This window comes from Prionailurus viverrinus, chromosome A1 (genome assembly GCF_022837055.1).
Source record: "Prionailurus viverrinus isolate Anna chromosome A1, UM_Priviv_1.0, whole genome shotgun sequence".
Taxonomy (NCBI): domain Eukaryota; kingdom Metazoa; phylum Chordata; class Mammalia; order Carnivora; family Felidae; genus Prionailurus; species Prionailurus viverrinus.
Genome location: NC_062561.1, coordinates 199,090,724 through 199,104,276, shown reverse-complemented (window position 1 = coordinate 199,104,276; position 13,553 = coordinate 199,090,724). Strand labels below are relative to the sequence as shown.

The 13,553-nt window shown below is 43.1% G+C and overlaps 1 protein-coding gene across 2 annotated transcripts in view; it reads right to left on the bottom strand.

The window, feature by feature from the left end:
• HTR4 (5-hydroxytryptamine receptor 4) overlaps positions 1–13,553 on the bottom strand; it is a 157,790-nt gene that overhangs the window by 79,712 nt on the left and 64,525 nt on the right. The window lies entirely within an intron of this gene.

Here is a 13,553-nt window from a genome sequence, read left to right as displayed (position 1 = left end):
AGAAGCTTCCCTGTAGAAGTGGGCTATTGCGGGGAGAGGTCATGGCTTGAAGGCTGTTCTAGCAAAAAGTGGACCTGAATAAACTGATCTCAGATTCTGTGAGCTCCACTGGAAAGATAACAGCCAATCAATAGGCTCAGGGACTCCTTTCAACTGCCCTGAATCACATTTCTTTTGGTGCCTGATTGAATAGCTCACATTTGTGTTCTTGTCAATTCCAGCATCTGAATTGGTCCTGTGAACCCTGCCCTCCTATCATAAACTCGGCATTTTGTTTTATTAACTTGGAAGCAAGTGTCTTCATCAATAAAAGCATAACATCCATTGGTTATTAAAAAGCTACAGAAAAAAGGTTTCTGCTTTTAATAGAGTAGTAATAAAATTTTCTCTTTTAATCACGTTTCAAAGGGTCTCAAAACTCTCAGTGCCAAACCCTACATTTCAACATGGAGAAACTGAGGCCCAGAGTGGAGAACTGAATTGTCAAAGTATATTAGTGTTGGCCTAGGAGAGGCTGCTTGTCCTGTGAGCCTGGAAACACAGGGTCCCAAGCAGCAAGAAACGGCTGTCTTGACTGAGCTACTCTGACCGAAAACCAAGATGGCTGTTGGCCCCAGATGGCAACAACCCACCAGATCCTAGCTCTGGCCTCGTCCCCAAATTGTTTTCCATTAGGCCTGTCATGGAAGACAAGGTGCCAGCTGGAATAAGGAACCAGTATTATAGTGGCTGAAGAGCCAGCAAGCTCCTTCACTCTGCTGACAAGTGTTTGTGTTGACTGACTGAAGTCATCGTGGCTAAGGTTCGTAAAAAGAAATACAAGTTATATTCATCTAAACCACCCTTCCACATCCAAATTCCAACTATCGACAGGTTACAAGTATTGAATGGAGGAGATGTGATTCAGGAGGAAAAAGACTTCCATAGGGTAATATGGCTACCCCAAGCTAATCTGATCTCAGGCCATGTTACGGCAAGTAAAGTGTCCAACAAAGGAGGTGAGAGTGGGATTTCCCCTTGTTCTTCTCAGAGGCTCTGACTGAGAGCCCTTCGGAAACATGTTCTCCCCGCACAGCCTCTGCCCTTGCTCTCTGCCTTCCTCCTGGAACACTTCTTCGGGGCTGGCTTCTTCTTGTCACTCACATCTCAGATTCAAGTGAGGCCCTGTTGAATGTGCCACAACCAACAAACATTTTGCAGTTTCTGTGAACCACTTGTTATCCGAAATGACTTCTGTCGTTGATCCCTGTGGCCCATCCTCACACAATGACTTTGTTTCGCTTTTTTCACTGCAACTCCCAGATCCTACCTAGCACAGCGTCTGATCTAGAATATGTGCGTACAGGTATGTGTAGTACATAGGAAGTGCTCAGTTATGTTAAGCTAAGTGAAAGAAAAAACATACTGCATTCATAACGGCGAGGTTTAGGCTTCAACATCTTTGAAGACTGATTGAAGGTACAAAGAAGATTTTGCCTAGAGAAGAAAAGACCCAGAGATAAGACACAAAAGCTATTTTTAACTATCTTGAAGCACTGCCATCTGAAATGAGAGTAGATTCACGCATTCATTCATTCAACAGCATTTTCTGAGCACCTACTCTGCATTAGGCATTGTTGTACGTCTTGCGGAAGCAGATAAGCCAAACAGAGAACAGACGATGAATAGCTAAACAAGAAAATATGTAAAGTGTCAGGCTCTAATTCACGCTATGGCAAAAAAAAAAAAAAAAAAAAATCTAGGAGGGACAGGAGGACAGGACTGCCAGAGGGGGTGAAGGGCTGGCTACATAATAAGGGTTGTCACAGAATGCTCTGTGATAGGGTTGTCACACTTTCTGCCCTGCAGGCTTGTGGAATCAAGTGGGACCAGTGATCGGGTTGTAAGCAGTGGTTCTCAACTTTAGTTACATACTGAAATCACCTAAGGAGCTTTAAAAAGTGCTGATGCATGGACTCCAATCCCGAAGACACGGATTTAACTGGTCTGGGCTTTGTGGCCTAAATATTGGAATTTTTAAAAGCTCTCAAGGGATTCAGACGTGCAACCAAGGTTGGGAATCACTGCCAAGAGAAAGGTAACATTTAGTAACGGGTAGGAGAACTTCCTAACAACTAAGAATGATCCTCAACAGCTTCCTGGTGTTGTTTTGAACTCCTTGGCTCAGGAAATGTTTAAGAATACCTAGACGTCAATAAAATACCACTGCACACCTGTTAAGATGGCCATTATAAAATAAAACAAAACTGAAAAATAACACATGTCGATAACCACGTGGAGACATCGGAACCCTTGCGCATCCTGGCGGAACTGTAAGACAGTGCCTTCACTGTGGGAAGCAGTGTCCCAAAATAAATTTTCTCAGAAGTTTCTCAAAAGGCTAAACATAGAATGACCAGGGGAGTCAGTAATTCTACTCCCAGGTCTATACCCCCAAAGAATTGAAAGCAGGGACATAAATACTTTTCTACCTATGTTTACAGCAACATTATTCACAGTAGTAAAAAGGTAGAAATGACCCAAGTGTCCATCAACAGATAAATGGATGAACAAAATGTGGTATATACATACTACGGAATACTAATCAGCCATGAAAAGAAATGAAGGTCTGAAACATGCTACAATGGACATAAACCTTGAAAACATTATACTTAGTGAAATATGAAATAATTCTGACAGAAAGACAAATATTGTATGATTCTGCTTATAAGAAGAGCCTAGAACAGGCAAAGTCATAGAGACAGAACCGAATAGTGGTTACCAGGGACACAAAGGAGCAAGGAATGAGAAGTACGGAGTTGCTGTTAGGAAGAGGAAAAAATTCTAGAAATGGATAGTGGTGATGGTTGTGCACCATCGTGAATGTACTTACTGTCACTGGGTTATACATTTAAAATGGTTATTTTATATATTAATGGCAAATTTTAGGTTATGCACACTTTATCGCAATAAAGAAAGTTTATGTGGATGACCACAGAGAGGATACCGAATCGGGCTCCTGCGTTGGAGGCAGATTGGTCTGGCTGATTTTCGATCACTCTCTTATCTATGGACAGTGACCTGAACATATTCTTAGAACATTCTTAGATTCTCCATCAACCACATCCTTGTCATTAGAGCCATCTCCTCTATACTGCCTTTCCTCTTATAGGAGAAAAGACCAGATTCAGGGTATGTGGTGAATACCTCTGGCACCAGGGAATGTCCATTTCAAATCAAATGGGAGTATCAGGGTCAGAGATTCCCAAGTCAACGTTATGGTTCACTTGCGGCACACCAATTAGGAGCCAGAAATAACTAAGCTTTAAACTCAACTTTGAATGACAAGCACAATTTAACAATGGAAGGAGCTTTTCCAATTAAACAGAACTGTCCACTGAACTAAATGTAAGTCCAGTGGTAATTAAGGTAAATCAGGAACCACCTCAGCAAAATCCACGTTAGATCGTTGGGTTACCTTGGACTTCCTCCAACCACTCCCTGTCAACCCCTACCAGGTACTTCTCATCGGGCCAAAGAGCAGTCCACTCCACTAAATCGGTTCTTTGACACTTATTCTTGTGATAAATTTTGCTTTCTCTTCTCTTTTGCTTCTTTCTGTGATCTCTTGATCTATTGATAAAGAAACACCACACACGTGTTGGCTCTGTGTACCATTTTCTCAGCTCTTGATAAAAGAAAACCTGGGCCAGTAATTCTGCGCAAATTTTCCACATAGGTCAGTGTATGTGAAAAAGGATGATAAATGCTAAAGGAAAATATCAGTAAGTAATCATTGTGAGTTATTAGTATCAGAAGCCTGCAGAGGGACAATAGCCTAAGGAAATTTTAGGTTTGTTTGTCACATCACTGAGAACAGTTGGTTTCAAGGTTTCTCACACACACACACACACACACACACACACACACACACTATACTTTCTTTGGAGTCAAGAATACTTATCTCTTTTTTTTTTTTTTTTTTTGCACTGGCCATGTTAATAACAGCTGTGTAGCTTCTCTGAGCCTCAGTTTCTTCATGGATCCGTTAAGGAAGTTAGATTAAACCTCTCGTTGATCAAATATGTATTGACTGCCACCCATATGCCAAGCATTGTGCTAAGCACGGGGATGCAGCAGTAAAGAAAGTGACAGAGACCCTACATTCACAGAGTTCACACTATTGATGAAAAAAACCAAGCAAGTGCACAGCTAAAGAAATATAATTGGCGATCAGTACCTCAAAGTGACACTCGCAAACTTAAAATGTTCATGTGCATCTACCGGGGATCTTGTTAAAATGCAAATTCTGATTCTTTTCATCTGGGGTGGGGGCTGGGGCTCTGCATTTCTCACAAGCTCCTAGGCTCACGAAGAGCATCGGTGACGCTCATGCTGGTGGTTCATGAATCACACTTGGGGTAGTAAAACTATCAAGGTCATTGACACGATGTGGATGGAGAGCAACTGGATTAGAGGGAAGCTAGGTAATCGGGGAACACGGGGAGAGATGTTCAGCTGAACTGTGATACGTGCAGAGGATCCATGAGTTAGAGGAGCCAGGAGAGCAAATGCAAAGGTCCCAGGACAGGAAAGATATTTTGCGTTTACCATCAGAGGGGAATGAGCAAGGAATAAAGAATCTGGGGGGGGAGGGGCTCTGAACACCAGCCAGAAGCCAGATCCCTTGGGCTTTGTATGCACTGCCGAGAAGTTTATGTTCTATTAGACAATACATGAGAATGCAGTGAAGTGATTTAAGCAGAAAAGTAGCCCTGCGGATGTGAATGTGAGAGAAAATCAGTGAACCTGTCAGGGGCCTTTGCAAAGCTCAGGTCAGTGACGGCAGTGGCTTGGAGTAGGGTCGTGGCTGTGCGTGGAATAAAGGTGTATTTGGGAAGTAAAGGGATAGGTAAGAACAACAGATCGATGGATGGATAAGAACAAATGGAAATTACATTTCTGAATTGCTTATCTCAGTAATGAGATAGGAATTTAATGAGATGAGAAAAACATGTTGTGTGAGATGCCTGTAAGACATCTAAATGAAGGGACACGCGGTTGGCTCACTCGGAAGAGCCTGAGACTCTTGATCTCAGGGTTGTGAGTTCAAGCTCCACGGTGGGTATAGAGATGACTTAAGAAAAATTTTTTTAAGACGTTCAAGTGAATGTGTCGAAGAGGCAATTGGATATGTGTGTCTGGAGTTCAGAAGAGATGGCTGAGAAGGAGATATATACTTGGGATTTTCAGCATTTGGTGGGATTTAGATCTCAGGGGAGGGATGAAATCACCCAAGAAGAGGGCCAGGGGCTTGATGAACTCCACTACTGAGTCATGCAGGAGAGAAGAAGGAACCAGCAGAGGAGAATGAGAAAAATGCCCAGGGATTTCTGAGGAACCTCAGGCGAGTATGGTATCGTGGAAGCCAAGAGTGAAGAAAACATCCAGTGGAAAAAAAGAAGTGTCCCCTCGATAGCTCCCCGGCAATACCACAGAGCCACTTCTGGGAATGAGGGGGGAGCCAAGGAGGCAGGGCAACTCGAGAAGTTCTTCTGTTTCTTTTTATGTATTGAATTTTCCAATCAAACTCTGTTTGATAAGAGGGCTCCATCATCAGATCCATGATCTCTGGAGAATGTGCCAACTGTCCCATTCCTTGTAAGTCCCCGTCACAAGGGGGACATGTTTCATGTAAATACACATAGCACATCCACACAGGAGCCCCGGAAGTTCAAAATACTCCCGATACAAGGCTTCCTTCCCCCATCCTGTCCACCACTGCACGGTCCTCTGGATGGTGAGAGAGAAGAGAAGACAGGATTTATTTTCTTGCCAAAGGTCGGCACAAAGGGTGCCAAGGTACTCTGACTTAAAAGAGAGACCCTGACTAAAATTGGATTGTTTTTCTGGTGTGAATTGTAATAACCTTAACTGTAAGGTTCCTGGTGTTCTCAATAAAGAGGAAAGACTGGGTATTGACCACGACGGTCAATACCTTTCTGCTCGGCTTGACTAAACTTTAGATAGACTTCTCCCTAACTCTAGGTTCTGGCTTCCCTTTTCTTTCAGCATTTGCTTTATTATTTTTTTAATTGAGGGGTGTCTTCGGGTGTCTGGGTGGCTCAGTTGGTTAAGCGTCCAACTTCAGCTCAGTTCATGCTCTCATAGTGCATGAGTTCGAGCCCCACGTAGAGCTCTGTGCTGACGGCTTGGAGGCTGCAGCCTACTTCAGATCCTGTGTCTCCCTCTCTCTCTGCCCCCTCCCCCGCTCATGCTCTGTCTCTCTCTGTCTCAGAAATAAATAAACATAAATAAGTATATAAATAAATAAGCAAATAAATAAATAAATAAATGGAGGGGCGTCTGGGTGGCTCAGTCGGTTAAGCGTCCGACTTCAGCTCAGGTCATGCTCTTGTGGTTCGTGAGTTCAAGCCCCGTCTCGGGCTCTGTGCTGACAGCTCAGAGCCTGGAGCCTGCTTCGGATTCTGTGTCTCCCTCTCTGCCCCTCCCCCACTCTCGCTCTGTCTCTCTCTCTCTCTCTCTCTCTCTTAAAAATAAGCATTTAAAAAGTTATTAAAATCAAAATATAGTTAACATACACTATTATATTAGTTTTAGGGGTAGCACACAGTGATTCAACATTTATACGCATTACGAAATGCTCACCACCGTAAGAGTAGTTTCAACCTGTTACCACACGAACTTATTACAGTATTATTGACTATATTCCTTATGCTGTACTTTATATCCCTGTGGCTTATTTATTTCATGACTGGAAGTCTGTGCCTCTTGATACTCTTCTCTCATTTCACCCATCCCCCGACCCTGGCAACTACCAGTTTGTTCTCTGTACTTCTGAGTCTGTTTTCTGATTTGTGATTTTTTGTTCCTCTGTCTGGTACTTTAGATCCCGCATACAAATGAAATCGTACGGTGTGTGTCTTGCTCTGTCTGACGTACTTCATTATACCTTGTGGGTCTATCCATGTTGTCACAAATGGCAATGTTTTATACTTTTTTATGGCTGAGTGATATTCCATTGTACATATCCCACATCTTTTTTATCCATTCACGTATCCTTGGAGAGCTTGGGTTGCTTCTGTATCTTGGCTCCTGTAACTAATGTTGCAATAAACAGAGAGGTACATGTATCTTTTTGAATTAGTGTGGTCACTTTCTTCGGATAAATACCCAGACGTGAAGTTACTGGATCATACGGCATTTCTATTTGCAATTTTTTGAGGATCCTCCATACTGTTTTGAATAGTGGCTGCACTAATTTCCACTGCCACCAACACAAGGGTTCCTTTTTTCCCCACAAGCTCACCAGCACTTGTTACTTCTTGTCTTTTTGATGCTAGCCGTTCTGACAGGTGTGATCTTAGAGCATTTACTTTAGAAAACTTGTAAGTGTAGATTGTGTCTCTGGCCTTTTGGGATACAAATATCTTTAAAAGCCTCTTTCCAGTTTTACAAGCCAGGACTGTCTTTCTCATGGACCTAGTAGCCATCCCTTTGAAATGGGATGTCTTCATTAAGGAAGGCAGAGTCCCTATCATCCAGTTTCTGTGAGAGGGTAGGAGCCTAACTCCAATGGACACATTGCTCCAAATTCTAAAACTCCCCCCTGTTTCCTTTGGGTAAGGCCAAATAGCAAACACAGATGGCCTATGTATGATTCCCACCCCACTCTACTCCTGGAAACCTCTCCTGTTCTCTGCTTCAGTGAAATTGAGTTCAGACTGCATCCCGGTTTCTCTCCCCAATAGCAAAGCCTTGAAAAAGTCATCCTTCTCTGTTTAATTTTCTCCACCGCAGTTTTTCCTTTGACAGCATACATAATTTTCACAACTAATTGTGTTGTGTGTGTACTGTCTTCATTACCTTTATTAGTTGCCATGAACAAAATCCACGGCAGTTGGAGTACACACAGGAGACTTAAGCTCAGATAATATTTGCACTGATAATAGTTCATGTAAATTAATGTTTAAACACCTTTTTAGGTAAAATGGAAATAGCAGAGTCCCTGGGAATGTTAACTGTTTTCCTCTATACCAATAACTTCAGAAACGTCGTAACTGTAACCTTGTCAAAGCTTACGTCATTTCCTTTAAATACGTGCGCGGTTTTGTCCTGGGTTTCTTGACGGCCTAATGTACAAATGATGGCCAGATCCTATGTAACAGGAAAACTCTCACTGCCAATATTTGCAGCAACCAGTCCAGAAAGGTCGGGACTTACTCAATGGCTCTCTTTCTTCCCTCCTACCTGCTTCCACCTGAAGACCAACCACCGAAAGGCAAATATGACCCCCAAACCCATTACATGAGAGCCCCTCACTTCTTTGCAGTTCACCTCTTGCTTCCCTATGCCAACAACCTCCGATCAGAGCTGAAGCCCCACTGTTTTCACTATAAGCTTTTCTACTCTCTTGCCTGACTTTGAGTCTTTGCAGACTGAGAGTAGTGATGGCCAACCCCCTTGCTGTAGCCTCTGTTGAATGTCTCTGTTCTATTCACGTGGTCTTAGTTCCTTTCCACATTCTAGATATGTTCTAGGTGTTATCCTTACTTGGAATCCTATATTTTCAAATATGCTGGGGGACTATTTCCTATTTGTTTTATGTGACTTTGGGTTCTTAATGGTAAGTTTTCAGGTCTTCCAGTCAGCTTTTTTTTTTTTTAAGTATGATTTTTTCCCTTACAAAACCTTTTTTTTTCCAGAAAAAACTAAATAAGATAATTCATATAAAACCATTCCATGATAAGAGCATCAGAGCAGTGGTGCTCCAGAATCACCAGGGAATATCAAAGCTTGGCTTGGATTTCTGGATCCACCCACATAGTTTCTAATTCCGTACATTTCTAACAAGATCCTAGGTGATGCTGATGCTGCCAGTCTGGGGACCACACTTTGGAGGCCACCGAAGCAGAGCATTGGACAGGATGCCCTCTACCCCAGCCCTCATCCCTCCATTGCAAATCACTTTCTTTCGCTCCTGTATTTGGAACTTCTTACTTGGAAGTGGGGAGATTCTGATGTGGCTTTATCGAGCACCTACTATATGGCAAACAATGTACTAGGGAGGTTTTCCACGCTGCCTCATTTCATCTTCTCAAGTACCACATAATCTAATATCATGATGTCTTCTTTCTGAAGGGACCAGTGCTCAGCGTATCTGGGAAACATAAGCTCCTACAACTATCAGGTGGGGCACCTGGGACTTAAACCTACACATTCTGATTCCAAGCCCAGTGCTTTCCCCACTAAATTTCAAACGTGCTCGTTTGAGATTGAATAACATTCCTTTAAAAAAAAAAAAAAAAAAGACGTGATTATGTTTTACTTGTAGTCTACAAACTTGATATCCAACACGCTGATGATGACAGCTTCATATGCTTTGTGAAAATACGCTGGCTACAGAAAAATGGTAGGGATCACAACATCTTTACAGGAAGAAAATTATTCAAAATGGAGTTTCTATGCAATTCCTAAAAAACCTTGTTTCTCGTTGTTTTTGAGGGTGGGAGGGTGGTGCCGGTGTTTGATGCACAGCTGATGAAGGTTAGGTATTTTTCAAACACAAACTCGTGGAGGAGAATTCTAGTGGCAAGCTTTTAACAGGCTTTTCAAGAGCCTCAGAGATTACACATACGGGGCATGAGAAAAACTTCAAAGCCCAACGAGGCTCTGTCTGTAGAGAGTATAATGGGAGTTCAAAGCTGCAAGGAATTCAAAAGATATCAGGATCGAAGACACTGTTATCTGAGGCCAAGCCTGAATGCAAAGCCAAGCCAGGACCCATGTGACAAGGTGAGATCTACATTTGGGAAGATTCTCGCTGTGGTACAGTATGTTAACTATCAGGGCTTTTTGTAAATAAAATGCTAAGTGATAATGCCATTAAATTATACCTTAGGGGCGAGTCTCACTTTAAGAAAATCCATTCTTGGGGCGCCTGGGTGGCTCAGTCGGTTAAGCATCCGACTTCAGCTCAGGTCACGATCTCACGGTCCGTGAGTTCGAGCCCCACGTCGGGCTCTGGGCTGATGGCTCAGAGCCTGGAGCCTGCTTCCGATTCTGTGTCTCCTTCTCTCTCTGCCCCTCCCCCATTCATGCTCTGTCTCTCTCTGTCTCAAAAATAAATTAAAATGTTAAAAAAAAAATTAAAAAAGAGAAAATCCATTCTTCTGGGGCGGCTGGGTGGCTCAGTCGGTTAAGCATCCAACTCTTGATTTCAGCTCAGGCCAGGATCTCATGGTTCGTAAGATCGAGCCCCGTGTCAGGCTCTGCATTTCAATGCAGAGTCTGCCTGGGATTCTCTCTCTCCCTCTCTCTCTGCTCCTCCTCCAAGCGTGCATGCCCTCTCTCTCAAAATAAATAAATAAACTTAAAAAAACAACAACGAGGGGCGCCTGGGTGGCGCAGTCGGTTAAGCGTCCGACTTCAGCCAGGTCACGATCTCGCGGTCCGCGAGTTCGAGCCCTGCGTCGGGCTCTGGGCTGATGGCTCAGAGCCTGGAGCCTGCTTCCGATTCTGTGTTTCCCTCTCTCTCTGACCCTCCCCCATTCATGCTGTGTCTCTCTCTGTCTCAAAAATAAATAAACATTAAAAAAAAATTAAAAAAACAAAACAAAACAAAAAACAACAAGACTACACCTTCCAAAGTTAGAACTGAGCAAACAGTGTAAGAGATAATTGTTTTGTGACATATTTTTTTGTCTATAGGCAAATTCAGGGTAGGGTCTCTGGTTTGTTTTGCAAACATCTCTTTGCCCACAGTTGTTTAGGGTACATAGTGCTCACCGGGTACAGACCTGTGTTCCTTTGGAACAAGACAAGTGTTATGTTTTCAGGATTTGGCTGGTCATTGCCTTGAAATTACTCTTGTGCTTCTAAGAAATCCAGCCCAGGGGAAAAAAAAAAACTGTGGGCCACATGAGGCGTCTCCCTGTAGTCAATCATTTACCCCAAGGATAAGGGTCCAAGGAAAAGTGGAATTTCCCATACTCTGATAACAACCTGCTCCCTATCCCTCTGCTTCATCTGGCCCCTGTCACTGGGCCCAGTTGCTGATGGATTCAGCTCTACATATTTTCCCAGGGTCTAGGCTTGCTGTTGCTAAGTATTACGATTTCTCTTCTCACCCCTGCTCTGACAGTGTAAAAATTTTCTGCTCAGGTGAAAGAAGAAATTGCTTGGGGTTGTTCTCCTACAGAGGTAACCAAACAATGGCCAGAGGGCCAAATCCAGCCCACTGCCTGTATTTGTGAGTAAAATTTCACGGGAACACGCTCACGCTCAATCACTTTCGTATCTTCTGTGGCCGCTTTCCACTGCAAAGGCAGAGTTGAATAATTCTGATGGAAACTGTATGGACTGCAAAAGCTAAAACTATTTATCTTGGTCCTTTATGAAGCTAGTTAGATGGCCCCTGTTCTTCTGGAACCGGAAATGAGTTTGGTCTAAAGAAGAACAGGGCAGGGGGTCCTTAAGATCTGTAAGAACCTCCTAAAAGAAACCTATTTAACTGGGAGTCCTGCATTCCTCCGGAGTTTGTCACTAAGTGGGAAAAAGCATCATTCTACCTGACCACGCCAGAAATCTGGCATCTTAAGTCATTGTTCCTCCTTTCCCTAAGCTTCTACCTACTCTGAGTACCTTGTAAATCTCTTCACTCCTCTCTAGTCCACTGTCAATACCCTAATGAGGGTCTTTCTGTTGTCTCTGCAGAGATTACTACCGCCATTCACATCCTACTGCCTACTCTGCCTTCAGTTATCAGCCTAACAGACAGCTTCAGTTTAACACCTCTAAAATTCAACTCTTCATTTCCCTCACCTCAACCCTGCTTCCCATCTCAATAAGCAGCCTCTTTGTCCATTCTTGGGCCAACCATCTTAAAGTGATTCTTGGGAAGCCTCTTCTTCTCATGTCTCACATACATCAACAAATCCGAGTAGCTCTACCTTAAAAAACGTCCTCTGCTTCTGACCCTTTCCCCGCTCTTTAGACCATCACCAGCCTAGTTGAAACCACCTCATGCCTCACCTGGATGATGGCAAAGGCCTACAACTGGCGTTCCTGCTTCCGTTGTTTTCTATAATACACCCCACTCTTCACCCAGTAGACAGAGTGAGCTCTGTAAAATGCTTAGGTTGGAATGTGTCACTTCCCTAATCACACTCACAGTTAACACCCAGAACCCTTCCCGTGGCCTAAATGGCTCCACAAAGCTGGCTCTTGGCTGTCCTATGATCTCAGCCTTTACCACATTCTCCTTTTCCCATGCTGCTCCAGCTGTAACGTCTTCCTCATCATTCCCAAAAGGAGCCAACTGGGGCTCCCCCCTCAGGGTCTCTCATTTGGTGCTGCCTCCAGCTGGCTCTCTCGGATCGAAACTACTCACTTCTTCATTCAAGTCTCCACTCAGATTTACCTCTGAGGAGATGACTTTCCAGGCCACCAAATTTGGCACAGGACCTCTCTCTCACTTTCTATTCCCCTGCCTTGCGTGATCGGTTTCCATAGCTGTTAGCCAGCATGCCCTCCTACACACTAGACAGTCTTGAATGAAAACCCACTGAAAGCAGGAACATGGTCTGTTATGTTCACTGATGTGTTTCTAGTGCCTAAAGCAGTGCTTGGCACATACAAGTACTCAAAAAGATGAATGAATGAATGAATGAATGAATGAATGAATGATTGGATGAATGAATGAGTGAATGAATGAGTCACCTTTTCATTGGTCATCTGCCTTGACTCCTTCTCTTCCCAACCATTAGCAGCACTGAAGTGAAAATGTTTCGCTTTGGTTTTTTTCCAGAAGGAACGAACTCATCTCCCCCTATCGGTCCAAAATACCGTAATGTCCTCCTCCACTGCCATGTTGGTAAAATACCAAACATGACCTGATTTAACCCAGGCCCTACTGAGCTCTCTGCCTCGATTTCCGACACTGTTCCATAACCAACTCTACCACAGAGAAGTGCTCACATGCCCACTCAAGGAAGTGGGACACACTTGTTAAGCCCCTTTCTCTCCCTCCCCTTCTTTACCTGGCAAGCTCCTTCATGTCCTTTGGGACTCTGTTAAACATCCTATTTTCTGGGAAGCTCCAAGAACTTCCTCTTCCTGTATGTTTTACAGCACCTATGCTTCCATATCATAGCTTTTGTCACACTATATTTTAATTATTTATTGTCATCTCAACCATATTGTCTTATTCATTTTGATATCCATAGCCCCTAGCACAATAAATTATTACATTATAATAAATTATAACAATAAACTATATTAATAAACATATTAAACAAGTAAAAAAAATGTGCAAGTTAACCCTTGCCTGAAAGATGCTCAAACCCTAGCAATCAACATAGAGGTGTGTTTTGTTTTGTTTTTCTTTCTTCAACTCAGTATTTCTACTTCATCTTATCTAAACAACTCTCTGAGTCAGTTGTACTAGGGTCACCAATCATTTCTTTGAGTTGCAACTTATATAATTGTTGACATCATATGCAGACTACCAATAGTTAGCTAGTTTCCCCAGAGAATATCAGAAGCCTTTCCCA